The sequence below is a fragment of the Somniosus microcephalus genome, unplaced genomic scaffold (genome assembly GCF_052327205.1).
Source record: "Somniosus microcephalus isolate GS21.2 unplaced genomic scaffold, FLI_Smic_1.0 unresolved_chr1, whole genome shotgun sequence".
In the NCBI taxonomy this organism is placed as follows: domain Eukaryota; kingdom Metazoa; phylum Chordata; class Chondrichthyes; order Squaliformes; family Somniosidae; genus Somniosus; species Somniosus microcephalus.
Window position 1 is genome coordinate 149,844,098 of NW_028225179.1, and position 20,078 is coordinate 149,864,175.

The following is a 20,078-nucleotide window of genomic DNA, read 5'->3' on the forward strand; positions in this document are numbered from 1 at the left end:
CATAGCCACCCCACCTCCCCTTCCTTCCTGCCTGTCCTTCCTGATCGTTAAATAACCTGGTATGTTTAATTCCCAGGCATTGTCACCCTGCAGCCATGTTTCTGTAATGGCCACAAGATCATACCCATATGTAGTTATTTGTGCCATTAACTCGTCTATTTTGTTACGAATGCTACGTGCATTCAGATAGAGAACTTTCAAAGATGTTTTGTGACACTTAGTTCCTGCTTTTGCCCTTTTTATTACTTTACCTTTTACTCCATACCTTCTGCCCCTTCCTGACACGCTCTGGTTTTTAATTTCCCCACTGCTACCTAAGTCTATGACCTTCTCTGTTGTCATTTTTATTATTTGCTCTCTAGGAACCTCCCCCCGACTAGTTAGTTTAAAGCCCTCTCTACAGCCCTAGTTATATGATCCGCCAGGACTCTAGTCCCAGCACTGGCCAAGTAAAGCCCGTCCCGACGGAACAGCTCCCTCCTGCCCCAGTACTGGTGCCAGTGTCCCAGAAAGCAAAACCCACTTCTCCCACACCAGTCTTTGAGCCACGCATTTAACTCTCTAATTTTATTTGTCCTAGCCAAATTCGCTCGTGGCTCAGATTATTACCCTTGTGGTTCTGCTTTTTAATTTGGCCCCTAGCTGCTCAAACTCCCTCAGCAGAACCTCCTTCCTTGTCCTATCTAAGGGAATGTTGTGTCTGACAAACTTGACTGAATTTTTGAGGAGGTAACAAGGAGTGCAGATGAGGGTAGTGCATTTGATGTAGTGTATATGGACTTTAGCAAGGCTTTTAGTAAGATTCGACATGGCAGACTGGTCACAAAGTTAAAAGCCCATGGGATCCAGGGCAAATTGTCAAGTTAGATTCAAAATTGGCTCGGATGCAGGAAGCAGAGAGTAATGGTTGATGTTTCTGTGACTGGAAAGCTGTTTCCAGTGGGGTTCCACAGGGCTCAGTACTAGGTCCCTTGCTTTTTGTGGTATATATCAATGATCTAGACTTTAATATAGGGGGTATGATTAAGAAGTTTGCAGATGACACTAAAATCGGCTGTGTGGTTGATACTGAAGAAGGAAGCTGTAGATTGCAGGAAGATATCAATAAATTGGTCCGGTGGGCAGAATAGTGGCAAATGGAATTCAATTCGGAGAAGTGTGAGGTAATGCATTTGGCGGGGGGGGCGGGCTAACAAGGAAAGGTAATACACATTAAATGGTAGGACACTGAGTAGTGTAGAAGTACAAAGGGACCTTGGAGTGCATGTCCACAGATCCCTGAAGGTAGCAGGCCAGGTAGAAAAGGTGGTTAAGAAGGCATACGGAATGCTTGCCTTTATTAGCCGTGGCATAGAATACAAGAGCAGGGGGGTTATGCTTCAACTGTATAAATCACTAGTTACGCCTCAGCTAGAGTACTGCGTGCAGTTCTGGTCACCCCATTACAGGAAAGATGTGATTGCACTAGAGAGGGTCCAGAGGAGATTTACAAGGATGTTGCCGGGTGTAGAGAATCTTAGCTATGAGGAAAGACTGGATAGGCTGGATTTGTTTTCCTTGGAACAGAGGAGGCTGTGGGGAGGCCTTATTGAGGTGTATAAATTTATGAGGGGCCCAGATAAAGTGGATAGAAAGGACCTATTTCCCTTAGCAGAGGGGTCAAAAACCAGGGGGGACAAATTTAAAGTAATTGGTGGAAGGTTTAGAGGGAATTTGCGGGGAAATTTCTTCACCCAGAGGGTGGTGGGATTCTGGAACTCACTGCCTGAAAGGGTGGTAGAGGCAGAAACCCTAACCACATTTAAAAATTCTTGGATGTGCACTTGGGATACTGTAACTTGCAGGGCTACGGACCAAGAGCTGGGACTTGGGATTAGGATGGATAGCTCTTTGTTGTCCGGCGCGGACATGATGGGCCGAAATGGCCTCCTTCTGTGCTGTAACTTTCTATGATTCTATGATCACTGTATGATCTGTCTGTGTCAGTAATCTCACGGTCACTGTATGATATGTTCGTTCCAGTAATCTCATGGTCACTGTATGATCTGTCCGTAGCAGTAATCTCGTGGTCACTGCATGATCTGTCTGTACCAGTAATCTTACGATTACTATATGGTTTGTCTATTCCAGTAATCTCAGTCACTGTATGATCTGTCTGTACCATTAATCTCACGGTCACTGTATGATCTGGCTGTACTAGTAATCTCACGGACACTGTATGATCTGTCTGTCCCAGTAATCTCACGGTCACTGTATGATCTGTCTGTACCAGTAATCTCACATTCACTGTTTGCTCTGTCTGTCCCAGTAATCTCAGTCACTGTCTGATCTGTCTGTACCAGTAATCTCACAGTAACATTTTGATCTTTTTGTCCCAGTAATCTTACGGTCAGTGTATAATCTTTCTGTACCAGTAATCTCATGGTCACTGTATGATCTGTCTGTCCCAGTAATCTCACGGTCACTGTATGATCTGTCTGTACCAGTAATCTCACATTCACTGTTTGCTCTGTCTGTCCCAGTAATCTCAGTCACTGTCTGATCTGTCTGTACCAGTAATCTCACAGTAACATTTTGATCTTTTTGTCCCAGTAATCTTACGGTCAGTGTATAATCTTTCTGTACCAGTAATCTCATGGTCACTGTATGATCTGTCTGTCCCAGTAATCTCACGGTCACTGTATGATCTGTCTGTACCAGTAATCTCACATTCACTGTTTGCTCTGTCTGTCCCAGTAATCTCACGGTCACTGTATGATCTGTCTGTACCAGTAATCTCACATTCACTGTTTGCTCTGTCTGTCCCAGTAATCTCAGTCACTGTTTGATCTGTCTGTACCAGTAATCTCACAGTAACATTTTTATCTTTTTGTCCCAGTAATCTTAGTCAGTGTATAATCTTTCTGTACCAGTAATCTCATGGTCACTGTATGATATGTTTGTTCCAGTAATCTCACGTTCACTGTATGATCTGTTTGTACAGGTACACTATCCCTTATCCGAAAGCCTTGGGACCAGCTGAGTTTCGGTTTTCGGAATTTTTCGGATTTCAGAAGGTTTTATTATAAGACTGGGAAATTTGTATTTAATATAAATTGTAAAAGTTCAGGCTACCTCTTGCGACTGTTCTGTGTCTCATTCCCCTTCCTGCTTCTCTGGAAAGCCGGATATCGGCTGACTCCTACTAAGCTGGCCCGCAAATCAGGTCGGGGGTCGGGTGGGGGGGGGGGGGAGAGAAAAGAATATCGGACGGGCCGCGGTTCGGGTCGGGAGAAAAGAATATCAGACGGGCCGCTGTTCGGGTCGGGTCGGGAGCAAAGAATATCAGACGGGCCGCGGTTCAGGTCGGGTCGGGGGGAGAAAAGAATGTCGGACGGGCCGCTGCAGCTATCGGACGGGCCGCTGTATTGTTGGGTTCACTCTCCCGGTACCTCCTTCACACTGCCCGGCTCGGCCTGCAATCTCCTACCCAGGAGGGAACTCTGACTCTCTGCCCTGCTCAGCGTAAGTCATGCGCCACTCTGGTCATGTCGTGCGCACGACTTACGCTGAACAAAAGAACTTTCGGTTTTTAGAGGTTTTCGGTTTTCGGAAGTTCGGATAAAGGATAGTCTACCTGTACCAGTAATCTCAGTCTCTGTATGTAGTGGGTGGATCAATATGAATGAAAAGTATTCAACCGACCTCTCATTATTTCCAAGTTTTCAAGATCATTTAACGGGGTTTGGATACAGATTATTTTGTAAAAAGCCAATCTATATTTAGCGTATTAGGGGACAAACACCTAACAGGATCAAGAACACATCCCGCAGATGGAGGGAGGAAAAGAGCTACCACAGGGGAAAAGGTAAGGAAGGGAAGTGAATAAATAACTCAAGGGAAAATGTAGAGAAAAAAAGATGATGAAGCAGCTGTGGCCCACAACTCGATCACTCTGAACAACAGCCTGGACAGGAACTCAAGCAAAACTGGTACAATCGGGCAGGCCCCAGATTCAGAGACACCACCAAGAGGAAAAGACATCCTGGAGACAGCAAACCGACATCACCCTGAATACAGTCCATCAATCAAATTATATCCACGAATCTCAACAGACTCCAGCACATAATCAGGGAAAATAAACTGATCAACATAAAAGAGCAGGTGGAAGCACCATTTCTACAGGAGATCCTCCTCACCACCCTCAGAACACACCAAGTTTGTGAGTGAGTGGGTGGGACCAATGTTGGCCGCCTTCTACTGGCCCAAGAGCAGAGGATAGTCACACTAATCAACAGGAACCTTCCCATTACTCTGAGACACACATTCCTGGAGAAGGAGGCCGCTCCATCCTAAAGAATTTCGAACAACAGGAGAACCCAAAGTGAAGCTTCAGTTCTGTGTCCTGAATGAGGTGTCCGCACATTCCCCACATCAGCAATCCTCACACTCGCCCCACGTATGGACAGCACAGTAACCATGAGTGGAGACCTAAACTGTGCTCTTCACTCCCAACGGGACAAGCTCCCAGTGGACACAGGGCACTGGGACAAGCAGCCGGAGCAATCTGGGAAAAGTAGTGACCTGGTCCCACACCAACTAATAGCTCCCCTATCGGGTTTCACAAGGCCCTAATCACGGAGCTTACTCTCCCGCTACTGAAACCCTGCACTATGTGCTGGAGACAAGGACACAGACACACTTAACTTAGTCACAATCAGGTTAATATATATGAAGAGAAAGGTCACCACCATTGCTAATCGTAGAAAACTAAATCCCTCCTCAATGCTGACTAGAAAATATTGGCCAAGATCTTAACCTCCAGATATCTCCGGCCTGGTCCATGCAAATAAACAGACTTTATAGGTGCTGCACGTGGAGGCAAAACACCAGCGGTTATTCAATGTGATGCACCATTGTCATACCTCTACCCTGAAACTATCGCTAGATGTATAAGAGATAATTGTCAGGGGCGAGTGGAATGATTCAAGGCAATTGAGAGAATAAGCCTTGGTGACACTTTCAGCAATCCAGTGCTTGCTCCCCAGGTCCACAGTGAGCACCAGCTAACTCCATACCCCTCACCACTCCTCCCTCAACAGGCAGAGAAAGCCTCGCTCCCAGGCTTCCTGTCCTGTCCTTGGTCACGGACATGAGTTTGACACACAAGGTGGAGATGCATCAGGAGATGAGTATTGTAGAGGAGGAAAGGTTCAGCTGGGAAGGGCGGTGTTTCCTGTTGCTGAAGTGTGCAAAGTATCGATGGGTTCTGGAGGCTGTGGTTCATCTGAGGGTCCCTGTGTTGGTCATGTTCGGGGAGCTGACATTTTCAGCTGACCAGTTGAAGGCGATGCTTTTTCGAAGATGGTTTTGGTGCATGAATAACACTTTATCTCCATCCAGGCCCGCTTTTAACCGCGTTCCTTTGCAACTACTTAGTACTAAAAAAAAATTCTCTATTCTATTTTTATGTATAACGAATCAAATTATGTGAGATATAAATCAGGACAAAGGAACCTATATGAGTTTTACCGGGGTTAATGGCATCCAGCATTTCACTCCACACTGCGTATGGTAAAGGGCCGTTGAATTTTTCGATAGACAGGGCGGCATCTGCTGTCAGCATATTAGCGTCATCACTAATCCTGCAAATATCAAACAATTGGTTATAAATTGATGATAAACACTTTTCTGAGCTATTTTACCAAACGGTGCAGAGTTTCAGTAAAGAGCATGTCCTACCTCCTCTTCTGACGAGTTTCTTCCTGAAATAAATAAAACACAATCTGAGTTGACAGAGACTGAGGCCTAGAAATTGAGTTTTGGCGCAGCCAGGGCTTTAGCGCCGGAAATTAGTGCCGGCGCTAAGTCCCCCTGCGCGCGCCAAAAATTCAGTAGCGCCGCGCCCAAACGGCTGCCGGCGCTACTGGAGGGTTTCAGCGCCTCCCAATGGGCGCTAACTGCCCCATTGCGGCGCTGTTCTGGCGCTGCGGCACCCGATGCGGTGCGGCAGGCTGGGGACGTGCAGGCCTCCTCCTCCCGTTAAGGAGGAGCTGCCTGCACCCGGCCGCGGCCCGCGCAAATCAGCTTAAAAATGAGCCCGGCACCTCGGACAAGTGCCGGGCTTGCATCTGTTCCGGGGGGGGGGGGGGGGGGGTGGAGAAGTCCGGGGAGGGAGCTGCGGGCAGGCGGCCGGCGGGAAAGTGGCCGGCCGCCGCGGGGCCTTTAATGCGCCGGCGCAAACTGGAGTAAGGCACCTCTGACAGAACGTTGCTTGCGGCTGCCACGGGCGAGGCGGCCGCAACTCAATTTCGGAGTTCGGGCGGGTTACCACGGCAACCGGGACGCTGCGCACACCGATGACGTCATCGGTGCCGGCGCAGCGCTACCGGTGCAACGCCGATTTAGGGCCCCAGGGAATTTTTAAACTGGCCATAACTCTGGCGCTAGTCCCTCTAGCGCCTCCAAAGCGGCGCTAAGGCAACTGAATTTCTAGGCCTGAGCGTCTATATCCCGACTGCAGAAATTACACCCAGATTGTTACAAGCTGCTGATAATTCCCAATTCTCACTGCTGCCCACACACAGATAGAAAGAGGATATTACAAAAAGGGATGGGCAATAAATGCTGGCCTTGCCCGCGACGCGCACATCCCATGAATGAATAAAAAAGGGACATAGAAGCACAGGAGAAAGTATAAAAATGATTTACAAGAATTATACCAGAACGGCGAGGGTACAACTAACAGGAAAGATTAGAGTCATAGAGTTACACAGCACAGAAAGAGGCCCTTTGACCCATCGTGTCCACACCGGCCATCAAGCCCTGTCTATTCTAATCCCATTTTCCAGCACTTGGTCCGTAGCCTTGTATGCTATGGCGTTTCAAGTGCTCATCTAAATGCTTCTTGAATGATGTGAGGGTTCCTGCCTCTACCAACCGTTCAGGCAGTGAGTTGCAGATTCCAACCACCCACTGGGTGAAAAAGTTTTTCTTCAAATCCCCACTAAACCTCCTGCCCATTACCTTGAAACTATGCCCCCTGGTTATTGACCCATCTACTATGGGGAAAAGTTCCTTTCTATCTACCCTATCTATGCCCCTCATAATTTTGTACACCCCCTTCAGCCTTCTCTGCTCTAAGGAAAGCAACCCCAGCCTGTCAAGTCTCTCTTCATAGCTGAAACGCTCCAGCCCAGGTAACATCCTGATGAATCTCCTCTGCACCCTCTCTAATGCAATAACATCCTTCCTATAGTGTGTTCCAGCTGTGGCCTAACTAGCATTTTGTACAGCTCCATTATAACTTCCCTGCTCTTATATTCTATGCCACGGCTAATGAAGGCAAGTAACCCATATGCCTACTTAACCACCTTATCTACCTGCTGCCTTCAGGGATCTATGTACATGCATGAAATAAAGAGTAGCTTGCCTTTCAAAAGCTAGGCTTTATTAACCTTAAAAAAACAGCAGTACATGTTAAGCACCCAGTCTCAACCAAGCTGTAGAGAACTGAATTTAAAATGGCCACCACAGGTCACATGGAATCAACTAACCAATAAGTTTACAGCATATATCTCAAGGCAGGAAAACAGGCAACCAATTACAATGCTTCTTATAAAACAAGAATAATCACCACATTCACCCCTCCTTTTAAAATATACTTCAACCTAGGTAGCCTTTACAGTTTACAATTAGTTATTTATGGCTAGAGCAATACATGTATAATGCCTTCAACAATTTTAAAATTTTACTATTAAATTATTAATTATTTTAAAAGTCCATTTTTAATCGGTTGACCGGATATCTTGTTCGTGTCGACCTTCTTAGCCTTGGTGGAGTTCCTTGCCCTCCCACACCAGGAGACACAGAAATATCTTCTGCAGGGAGGCTATCAATATCCCGATTATCAACGATTTCCGGATTGGAAGTCCCATTAGAAGGTAGACTGGGAGGGTCATGAACATCCATCGGGGGCAGACTGAGAGAATTGTAAGTGTCTGCAATAGGATTGGAAATATTCGTAGTATCTGTGACGACATCAACATTATCTGAATTATGGCTATTGTTAATGTCCTCAGGAGAGGGCTGGCCACCACAAGGAGCTAAGTCTTTAACTGAAACCGTACTTTCTTTCCCATCTTGGAATCGAATATGAGCATATTGGGAATTTGCCTCCAATAGCTCCACCTCCTCCACTAAAGGATCATACTTTGACAGACTAAAATGGCGTCGGAGCAGCACAGGTCCCTGCATAGTAAGCCATGAAGGTACCGAATATCCCGTAGAGGATCTCCGCGGATAGTTGAAGAGCCTTTCATGGGGGTTCACATTAGTAGCCGTTGAAAGCAATGATCTAATGGAATGCAGGGCATCAGGCAGTACCATTTCCCACTGTGTATTCTTAAGGTTCTGGGATGTCAAAGCCAACATAACTGCCTTCCAGATCACCCCATTGTATCGTTCACACTGTCCATTACCCTGGGGATTATACGGGGTAGTTCTGCTAGTAGAAATTCCCCGACTCTGGAGGTATTCCTTCAACTGGGAAGACATAAAAGAACTTCCCTGATCCGAATGGATATACGCAGGCATCCCAAAGATGACAAAAAGTTGAGTCAGACATTTAATAACTGTAGCAGCTGATACATCTGCACAAGGAAAAGCAAAAGGGAACCTTGAAAACTCATCCACAACAGTAAATATATATCGATTCTGAGTCGTTGAAGGAAGAGGCCCCTTAAAATCAATGCTCAGGCGTTCAAAGGGAGGAGTAGCCTTTATAAGATGAGCTTGTTGAGGCTTAAAGAAATTCGGTTTACACCGGGCGCGGACAGAGCATGACGAAGTCATCCGCTTGACGTCTTCAACTGAAAAGGGCAAATTCTTACTGCGTACGAAGTGTATCATTCTCGTAACACCAGGATGGCACAAAGCATTATGAAGATTAATAAGCGTATCTCCGTGAAGCACAGAACAATAAGCCCTCGACAGCGCATCAGCGGCAACATTATCCTTCCCCGGACGATAGACTATATCAAAATGATAGCATGCCAACTCGATCCTCCACCTCATTATTTTATCATTCTTAATCTTTCCGAAATGTTTGACATCAAACATGAAGGACACAGATTTTTGGTCAGTTACTAACGTAAAATGTTGCCCAGATAAATAATGTCTCCATTTACGCAGTGCTTCTACTATTGCGTACGCCTCTTTCTCTATTGATGAATGTCTCTGCTCACTATTGCTCAGAGTACGTGAGAAAAAGGCCACAGGTCTTCCATTTTGGTTCAGGGTAGCCCCAATTGCAAAATCGGAAGCGTCCGTCTCAATCACGACGGGAACCTGCTCATCAATAGAATGCACAACTGCTCCAAGGATATCCTTTTTAAGATTATCAAAACACATCCTGGCCTCCCATGATAGAGGATATGTCGTAACCTGAATAAGGGGCCGGATCTTCTGCGAGAAGTTTGCAATCCAATTAGAATAATAAGAAAACAGTCCAACAACTCGTTGCAAGGCCTTAGAATTAGTAGGGCAAGGTAACTCAATCAGTGGTCGCAGCCGTTCTGGATCTGGTTTAATCTTGTTTCCCGAGATAATATACCCCAGTAAATTTACCTCGGTGGTCGAAAAGATACACTTCTCTTTATTGAAAGTTAAGCCAACTTTTTCCGCAACTTGAAGGAATCTTTCTAGATTAAAATCGTGCTCCACCCTTGATTTGCCACACACCGTGATGTCATCTAAATATGAGAAGGTGTCAGAGAGAGAGTTATCACTTATAAAAGCATCCATTGCCCGTTGAAAACAGGCGACACCGTTAGTAACACCGAATGGTACTCGGCAAAACTGGTACAGCTTTCCGCCAGCTTCAAAGGCCGTATATGGTTTGTCCCTCTTAGCGATAGGAATCTGATGATAAGCACTCTTTAGGTCAATAGTGCTAAAAACCTTATATTGAGATACTTTATTGATAAGCTCATCAATCTTAGGCAGGGGGTACGCATCTAATTGAGTATAACTGTTAATAGTTTGAGAGTAGTCTATCACCATTCGCTTATGTCTCTCATTAGTGGTGACAACTACCTGTGCCCGCCAGGGCGAAAAACTAGGTTCAATGATTCCTTCCAATAAAAGACGTTGAACTTCAGAATTAATAAATTCTTTATCTTGACTGCTATACCTTCTTGACTTGGTAGCAATTGGCTTACAGTTCGGCATCAAATTGGAAAAAAGTGATAATGGAGAAATGAATAAAGAAGTTAATCCACAAATAGACAAAGGTGGCTTAGTTCCTCCGAAAGAAAGACTGACGGACTCATGTAATTGAAGCACATCATGACCAATCAAAATGTCCGCACAGAGATTAGGCAGAACGGATAGGCGTATATCAGTATACGTATTACCTAGGAGAATTAATTTCACAAGGCAACAACCAGCTACTTGTGAGGTGAGAGTCGTCTGAGCCATACACACCTGATAGGAAGCAGGCAAAATTTTCAAACGCTTCTCCCTCACAAACTGAAGACTTATAAAGCTCTCAGTACTGCCCGTATCTATAAGGGCCTTCACTTCTAACCCATTAACTTGGGCCATAACTATAGCTTTGTTTAGGCCATGGGAAAAAGCGGCAGAAACTGATGCAATAAACGCCCTATCTAAAGGCTGAATGGTCGCAGAGGAGGCAACTGATTTGCAAACACGCGCATAATGACCTCCCTTGCCGCATTTACTACACACAGCCTCCCGGGCAGGGCACTTCAGACGGGGGTGCCGGGCGTTCCCGCAAAAATAACACTTCTGAATCCTAGAGGCAACAGCTGCCGAAGTAGAAACTGTTTCGGAATCTGGTAAACCACTCCTATTAAATCCACGTGACTCCCTTTCATCCAGAACCGCCGAAACCACGGTCGCAGGCCGATCAAAAAGAGCATAAGAATCCGAACTTCTCTGAGCCAAATCCAATGTAGAGGCTTGCTCAAAAGCACTCTTAAGATCCAAGGTCTTATTTTCTAATATCCACTGACGAATTGATCTAGACAGTAATCCATTAATAAATGCATCCCGTACCGACTCTTTCTTATGTTCTTCTACAGACACGGCCTTATAATTACAGTTAGCACCAAGGCGCCGGAGTGCTTGTAAATAAGCATCCAAGGATTCTCCTGCCTGCTGCCTACGGGCAGATAAAAGGTGACGTGCAAATACCTCATGTTTGGGTTTAACAAAAAAAAAATCCAACGTAGCAATAGCCAATTCATAAGTTTCACAGTCCAAAATATACTTATACACATCCGGAGCAATGTAGTTGATTAGTATATCCAACTTATTCAGAGATTGCTGATCCAACACACCCAAAAAGTTTTTAAATGTACGATACCAATGTTTCCATTGATCATCCACTCCTGCAGAATTAGGGTCAGCATTAAATCGTTCCGGTCGAAGATATCGTTCCATTATAGCAAAAGGTTAATAAATTGAAATAAAGAGTAGCTTGCCTTTCAAAAGCTAGGCTTTATTAACCTTAAAAAACCAGCAGTACATGTTAAGCACCCAGTCTCAACCAAGCTGTAGAGAACTGAATTTAAAATGGCCACCACAGGTCACATGGAATCAACTAATCAGTAAGTTTACAGCATATATCTCAAGGCAGGAAAACAGGCAACCAATTACAATGCTTCTTATAAAACAAGAATAATCACCACAATGCACACCAAGGCCCCTCTGATCCTCTGTCCTTCCTAGGGTCCTACCATTCATTGTGTATTCCCTTGCCTTGTTAGTCCTCCAAAAATGCATCACCTCACACTTTTCAGGGTTAAATTCCATTTGCCACTTTTCTGCCCATCCGACCAACCCGTCTATATCATCCTGTAGCCTGAGGCTTCCCTCCTCATTATTTACCATGCCACCAATTTTCATGTCATCTGCGAACTTACTGATCATACCTCCTACATTCATATCTAAATCATTAATGTACACTACAAACAGCAAAGGACCCAGCACCGATCCCTGCGGTACACCACTGGACACAGGCTTCCAGTCACAAAAACAACCTGCGACCATCACCCTCTGCCTCCTGCCACTAAGCCAATTTTGGATCCAATGTGCCAAATTGCCCTGGATCCCATGGGCTCTTACCTTCTTGACCAGTCTCCCATGCGGGACTTTGTCAAAAGCCTTACTGAAGTCCATGTAGACTACATCAACTGCACTACCCTCATCCACATGCCTAGTCACCCCCTCGAAAAATTCAATCAAATCAATTATTCTCCAGATGATCGAGAGGTGACCTGCGAGAGGTCTTTAACATTATGAAAGGATTCGACAGGGTCGATGTAGAGAAGATGTTTCCAGTTGTGGGGGAGTCTAAAGCAAGGGGTTATAAATATAAGAGTAACTAATGAATCCAAAGAGGAATTCGGGAGAAATCTCCTTCCTCGGAGAGTGTTTAGAATGTGGAACTCGCTATCGCATCGGGTAGTTGAGGCGAATAGCACAGATGTATTTAAAAGGGAGCGAGATAAGTACATGAGGGAGAAAGGAACAGAAGGATATATTGATAGGGTGAGATGAAGTAAGGTGGGAGGAGGCTCGTGTGGAGCATAAACACCCACATTGACCTGATGGGCCGAATGGCCGGTCTCTGTGCTGTAAAATTCTGTGTAATTCTATGAGCGGCATATTTGAAAACAGGCCAACAGAAATTAGACGAAAAATAGAAAGAGGATATATATCAGATACTGGAAATCAACATCAGTGTCACTCCCAGACACAGTGCCTCTCACACCCACCCTACCAGACACACCCACACACTCACAACATGGGACTGGAACTGGATTGGAATGTGAGTTTCAGGAGAATATTAAACTTGGGCACCACAGAAATAATTACAAGTTGAGTTTCAAGATCAGGGCAACTCATTCCCGGGGAAGGTGCAGATATTCCCGGGATCCTGTAGATTTTGTGGGAGGCCGATTATTTCGGTGACAATAGCAGATCCTCCCGGGAATGGAGAAAACAATCGACCGGTTTAAATCAGTGCCGAATTATTGGGAAAATGCTGCATTTATTTCAAAATTCTCGCCCGTCATTTTGTGACTGTGAACTTTCACTGAACTGAACTGAAATATAATCCTCACCTTCAGAAATGTCAGCTCGTCTTTTTGCTCCATCTGTTTCTGCAACTTTGAGAGTTTCTCCTGAATAGAATTTAAATTCTCTTGAATCTGACGAAGATTTTCCTCCATTGATTCTAGAATCCTCTCCTCTTGTTCCCTGAGATCTCGGATTAATCGCTGCTCTTTCTCACTGAGAATCTGGTGTATTTTAGCGAACTCGGATGTGATGCGGGTCTGCAGACTGCTCGACTGTTCCTACCAAATGAAATGTGAAAAATATTTTTTCCGCAATAAAAGCAAAAAAAGCATCAAATTTCGAAAATCAGCAAAGGGAGATTTACCCTAATTTCGGAAATCTTCTGTTTCTGCCGTCGCTCTCTTTCTAGAACCGCCGATTTCTTCTCTGTGAGAGAATCTAAGGAAGATTTCAGCTGATCCTGGGATTGGGAGAGAAAATCACAGAATAAAAGTGTTAGACATGAAAATGTGATAAAATAATCAGGTGATCAAACCTGTTCCTTTTACCTTGTAGATTCCAACAGCTTCTTTAATGGGCATGAAGTTGTGAGATTTGTGTTCCCGCGCATCTCTACAAGTGTAACAGATCAATTTCTTGTCAGTTTCACAAAACAGCTTCAGTTCTTCCTGATGTTCCTCACAGTGAAATTTACTTTCCTTCTCTTTCGGATTCAGCTTTAATTTTCGAGCTTTCTCGGCCAGATTCGCTAAGGCCCGATTAACCTTGAGGTTTATTTCCGAAAACTCCGCTCTACATTCCGGGCAGGAGTTTGTCTCCTTCTTTTCCCAACACTGTGTGATACAGGAGCGGCAGAAGTTGTGTCCACACTCCAGTATTACTGGATCGGTGAAGAAATCCAGACAAATGGGACAAATTGTCTCCTCGGTCCAACTCTCGGCCTGCTGTCTGGAAGCCATGTTCACCCTCAGCACTTCCTCATTCAAACCGTTTTCAGTTTCAGCGTTTACTGCGCTGCCGAACAGCCTCAGTTCAGCGATTTCCCGATGAAGTTCACGGCAATACTCAGGGAATTATTATTACTATATAAACTAGTCTATGTCCAATCGACTTTTACACAGGGAGATAAAACCTCGAGCAGAATAAAGGACAAACAGTGTTGGAGAACCTTGGCCGGGAGGGTGTAGGTCCGTGGGGCGTGGGCAGTGGGGGAAGGGAGAGAGAGGGAGGGAGGAGCCGGAGATGGGCGGGGATCGAGATTCCAGGGCACTTTGATCCAGACCAAACTCGCTCTGGTGACACACGGTGTGAGATACGGATCCATAAACTGAATTGTGTTAATGATTGCAGCCGCTCACCCTGAAACACAAAGTGCCATAAATGTCAAAGAGCTGCCTGGATCAGTTTCAGTCCTTGCTGATTCAATCTGCTGGTGTCATGGTTCTGTGGGTGGATCCAGACCCGGTTCCCAGTCACAGATCACGCGAGTCCCTGCAAGTGCTGTTCACACCTGGATGAAATAGAATCGCATTTACAAAGAGAAAAGACAGTCTGTGATGTTTCGGGGTGCGCCCATCATCAGACTGAGAGACTAACGGGAATTTTAACTGAGTCTGGGAATCGGGAGAGGGAAAAGGAGGAGGCAGAAGGAGAACCCAAAATATATTACTATTGAAATCACTGGCAGGAAACTCAGACGGGTTCTGTTATCAGCGTACGGTCCACTGCACCACATGTTCCTTCCTGTGCTGTGTCCAAGCGACCCTCTCCCGATCACTGCCCCCTCCCTCCGAATCAATTCCCCGACCCTAGGAGCTACCTGGGAATGCACAGCTGGTTTCCGCAGCTGGGCACTTACATTTCATTCTCTCTAGCCAGAGAGAAGCAGGTGGAGTGAGCATGCAGCTTCCCCAGGATAACAAGCTCCATGTGCAGGGTGCCAGTGACTGACACACACGTCCCTCTGCGGGCAGCGCATCTCAATTCGGAGATTTACCGCAACCATTTCCTCAATATCGAGCTGGTGTGCGACCATACTCAGCGCATCATGCAAGGCAATGCTCAGTATCCTGGCAGCATTCTGCGCCAGTCTGCTGTACCATCAGCCTTTGAGCCACCAGAACAAACCAGAGGGGGGCTTCTCGGCAACAAGGACCACTTTGGAGGAGCCCTGCAGTACTCACAAGAGCGGGTCTCAAGATTCGCCATGTTCTTCTGCATAACCTCACCATCATGAGGGCACAGCCCTTCCCAGCAGGAATACGGCGACCAGCTGAGGAGGATGAGGATGAGGAAGAGGTGTAGGAGGAAGCGGAAGAGGAGAAGGAGGAATCGGAAGAGAAGGATGTGGTAGCAGTATAGGATAAGAGGAGGAGCAGAAGAGAGAAAGCAACCCAGAGAGCCCCTTTCTACCCCGGCTATCTGTGATCAAAAGATCTGACTGTGGTACCAGTAAACGCAACCCCAACTGCCCATTCAACAATAGTCCCACACCTTACCTTCACTCTGTTACTGACCATCACATTGTCCTCTTGGCCACAATGCTACAGTAAGAGCCACAACAAAACAAACATTCCAAACCAATTTTATGAATCATACCATTGCACTATTACCATCAAAAGTCAACTAATCACCTTTGTGCATTCCCTTAGTGCCTGTCTTCAGTGTGCCTTTGCCTCTCCTAGTGCTCCTACGCAGTGCTACCCCAATGGCTGCAGCATGGCTGGGGAAAGGCTGCTGCCTTTCAGTGGTGGAGACTGCACATGGACTTGCAGGAATAACTCGAGCAACCCTGGGGCTGGTAGGCCCAGCTTTGTACTGCACCACCTCGGCTTGGGTGGCAGCAATCTGTGCTGGCAAGCTGACAGGCAACAGCAAGAGCACTCGCGGAGTGGCAACGGGTGAACGAGTGCTGTCATCCTGAGAGAGGACAACATGATTGTCCTTCACGGAGCCACTGCCACTTCCCCGGGGCAGCGCCTCAGCAATCCGAGTAATCTTCAGGAGGGCAGATTGCTGGACTGTTGCCTCACAGCGCCAGGGACCCGGGTTCGAATCCGGCCTCGGGTGACTGTCTGTGTGGAGTTTGCACATTCTCCCCGTGTTTGCGTGGGTTTCCTCCGGGTGCTCCGGTTTCCTCCCACAGTCCAAAGATGTGCGGGTTAGGTTGATTGGCTATGATAAATTGACCCTTAGTGTTAGGAGATTAAATACGTGGGGTTACGTGTTGATGTAGGGGTTACGGGGATCGGGTGGGATATGTGTCGGTGCAGGCTCGATGGGCCGAAATGGCCTCTATCTGCACTGTGGGGTTTCTGTGATTCTGTGATGTCAGTAGTGTGTGCTTGCATGGCAGAAACCTGAGCCTGCATGACATCAGTCTGAGGTTCTATTGCAGCACTCAGATGCTGGGTGGCTTCTGCTTGTGCTGCAGTGGAAGTTGAGACATTGGCCATCGGATGCTGCATGATGGTTGGGTCCACAAGTTCGTTAATGGATCTGCCCAACCCTTCCACGCTGTAAAGGATGGGCTCCATGCACTGCGCAAAACCCTGTGCAAGGTTGGTGCTGGACTCCTCCATGCTCCTTGGCAGTGCATTCAGGCTTTCTGGCAGGCCTGCCAATGCACCATGCATTTCATTGTGCATACACATCAGCGTTATTCTGTAGGCCGCCATCGAAGTCCTCATCTGAGTTCTGAGCAGAACTCGTGTGCAACCTCACCCTTGGGCGAGCTGGCACCTGTGCGACCCTTTCCCCCTGCCCTGGCTGAAGGCTGCTCCTGCCCGCTGTCTCACCATGTTCAGGTCCCGTGTCTAACCTATCCTCTAAAGTGCCTGGGAGTGTGAACTCGAGTGAGGTTGCTGTGTGGTCTGCATCACTGCGTTCTCCCTATTGCATTTCATGCTCCTCCACCAGTGCCCAGCCATGTTACAGTTCTTGGCTATCTGAAAGGAGAAAGGCACAAGGGTAGGGTGGTGGTGAGGGGAGCAGGGGGAAGCAAGAGGTGCAGGCTTACACCATTGGCAGTTTGTAGATCAGAAGAGTTTGTGAGATGAGGGGGAAGTGGGATGTGAGAAGGAGGATTAGGTATGAGGATACCGTCATCTTCAATTAATTCAGCCCTGCTACTGGCCACAGGCTCAGCAATGTCCCTGCCAATAATGGCCAGCACCGTCTCCTCAGTCAGGATAAAGTTATGCCTGTGCCCCTTTGGGTAGCCCCTGCTGCCTCCTGTTATGCACCACCTTCTCCTGAAAGAAGGAGGGACGTTTGTCAGTGAGTGTCGTGCAATCTGCTTGGGTGAATAGCTGGCATTGTGTGCAAGCTGTGAGATTTGGGTGTGTGGTTTGCAGCAGTGGTAAGTGTGTAATAGTGTGAGCTTGAGGTGAAGGTATGAATGTTAGGTATATGAGTCATGATTGATAGAGATTGCTGATAGGTGAGTGAGGGGATGATAAATTGAGCAGTATGTGAGTTCTGTTGTACACATGTGGCATTTGAAGATGAATTCACTGACCTTGACCACTTGTGTGAGGTCATTAAACTTCTTGCAGCACTGCATCCAGGTCCTCGGGGTTACACTGCTCGCATCGACCGTGATGGCTATCAGTTCCCAATGTATTCTCACAGTTTGCCTGCCGGTCCTCCTGACCCCCTGTGGATAGAGTAAGTCTCCTCGCCTGTCCATCTCACACACCAAGGCCTCCAGTGCTGCATCTGTAAATCTGGCCGCTCTATCTATACCACATTACGCCATCACTCAGTTTTCTTTCTCCGCAGCCTATTTTCCTGCCACTGCCACCACCTGCTGAAGCCAGAACGCACCTCCCCTTTAAGAGATGCAGGCTGCCTTTAAGAAGTGCAGGCTAGCTTAAATTGGTGCTAGCCTCGCACGAACTTGGCCCTCTGCTGAGGCACTAAACCACTGAACAGCACGTTTAGCGCTTCCATACCACTGCAATCATTTTAATTAGCAGGCAGCACAAAGTTTGCTGCCAGGATCAGACTCAACGGGTATGGGCTAATCGCGCATCATGATTCCCGCATCCATTCCCGGCCTTCTCCAATTCCCAGCTCTTGCCCTTTCTTAATCTGGTCTTTCCCAGGAATCTGAGGCATTTCCTGGACTGCTCACCCGCGCATGTTCACCGATCCTCCAATCACAGCCTCTCTTTCTTCTGCACATGCTCACTGATCAACAGTGACGACAGGTTAAAGTACTTAATTGGCTGTCAAGCGTTTTGAGACGTCCTGAGGCCGTGAATGTTATATAAATACAAAGCTTTCTTCTTTCTATTGATCTCAAAGAAAAATCTACCCAGTGTTGGAGACGGTGACAGAAATGGAAACCTTTGCATGATAGCATTGCACAGAAAATCTATCAAGCTGAAAAATGTCTTTCAAATCTGCGCTAATTACTCCTCTGCCCTCCTCCATTTTACCTCTCCCGATTCCCAGTCTTAGTAAAGTTTGACCCTCAGGCTGGTGATGGGTGCACCCCGCAATGTTACCGACTTTTTTCTCTTTGTAAATGTGATACTATTTCATCCAGATGTGACTGGCAACTGGGGCTGGATCTACCCAGAGAAACAGGACACCAGCCATTTGAATCAGGAAGCACAGAAACTGGTCATGGCTTCCAGACAGCTCCTTGACATTTATAGCACGTTTGTGTTTTAGGGTGAGCGGCTATAATCATTAACAGAATTCAGTTTAGAATCATCGAATGATACAGCACAGAAGGAGGCCATTTGGCCCATCATGGCACTGCTAGCTCTTTGAAAAAGCTCTCCAATTAGTCCCACTCTCCTACTCTTTGTGCACAGTTTCATTCTCCTTATCTGAGAAAGGACATACCTGCATTAGAGGCGGTGCAACAAAGGCTCACTAGATTGATTCCTGGGATGAGAGGGTTGTCCTATGAGGAGAGATTGTGTAGAATGGGCCGATACTCCCTGGAGTTTAGAAGAATGAGAGGTGATCTCATTGAAACATATAAGATTCTGAGGGGGGTTGACAGGGTAGATGCTGAGAGGTTGTTTCCCCTGGCTGGAGTGTCTAGAACTAGGGGGCATAGTTAGGGGGGTCAGGATAACGGGTAGGATAAGGGGTCGGCCATTTAAGACTGAGATGAGGAGGAATTTCTTCACTCAGAGGGAGGTGAATCTCTGGAATTCTCTGCCCCAGAGGGCTGTGGATGCTGAATCATTGAGTATATTCAAGGCTGAGAGAGATAGATTTTTGGACTCTAGGGAAATTAAGGGCTATGGAGATTGGGCGGGAAAGTGGAGTTGAGGTAGAAGATCAGCCATGATCTTATTGAATGGCGGAGCAGGCTCGAGGGGCCGTATGACCCACTCCTGCTCCTAATTCTGATGTTCTGTCCCCATAGTCCTGCTGAATGTTCCTGTTTAAGAATATATCCAATTCCCTTTTGAAAGCTTTTATTGAATCTGCTTCCATCGCCTGTTCAGGCGGTGCATTCCAGATCATCACAGCTCACTCCGTAAAAAAACCTCCCCCGGTTTCTTTTGCCAATCACCTTAACTCTGTGTTCTCTGGTTACCGACCCCTGCAAATGGAAACAGGTTCTCCTTATTTACTCCAGTTTTTGCTAATAGTGCGCTAAAATATTAAATAGTCATGGTCTGATCTACCACGTGGAGAAGATGATTCCACTTGAGGGCAAGACCACAACGAGGTGCCATCAATAGAAGATAGTCACCAATAAATCCAACAGGGAATTCAGGAGAAACTTCTTTACCATAGAATCATCTAAGGGGAAGCTAGATAAGTACATGAGGGAGAAAGGAATAGGAGGATCTGTTGACTGGGTGAGATGAAGTAGGGTGGGAGGAGGCTCCTGTGGAGTATAAACAAGGACATGGACCAGTTGGGCTGTTTCCATCTTGTAAATTCAATTTAAAAACAACGGAAAACTTTTTTTTTATCAGCATACAAGGAAATCCATTGAATTGCTCCCGCCAAGA

The 20,078-nt window shown here is 46.5% G+C and overlaps 1 pseudogene across 1 annotated transcript in view; it reads right to left on the minus strand.

Moving 5' to 3' along the window:
• Positions 1-14,260, minus strand: part of LOC147096244 (zinc-binding protein A33-like) — a 64,093-nt pseudogene extending 49,833 nt beyond the window's left edge. Inside the window, exons 1-5 of the transcript XR_015074583.1 lie at positions 13,635-14,260; positions 13,451-13,546; positions 13,131-13,364; positions 5,722-5,744; positions 5,512-5,624 (exon numbers count right to left, since the gene is read on the minus strand). The product of XR_015074583.1 is annotated as a zinc-binding protein A33-like (transcript). The remainder of the gene's footprint in view (positions 1-5,511; positions 5,625-5,721; positions 5,745-13,130; positions 13,365-13,450; positions 13,547-13,634) is intronic.
• Positions 14,261-20,078: the final 5,818 nt, after the last annotated feature.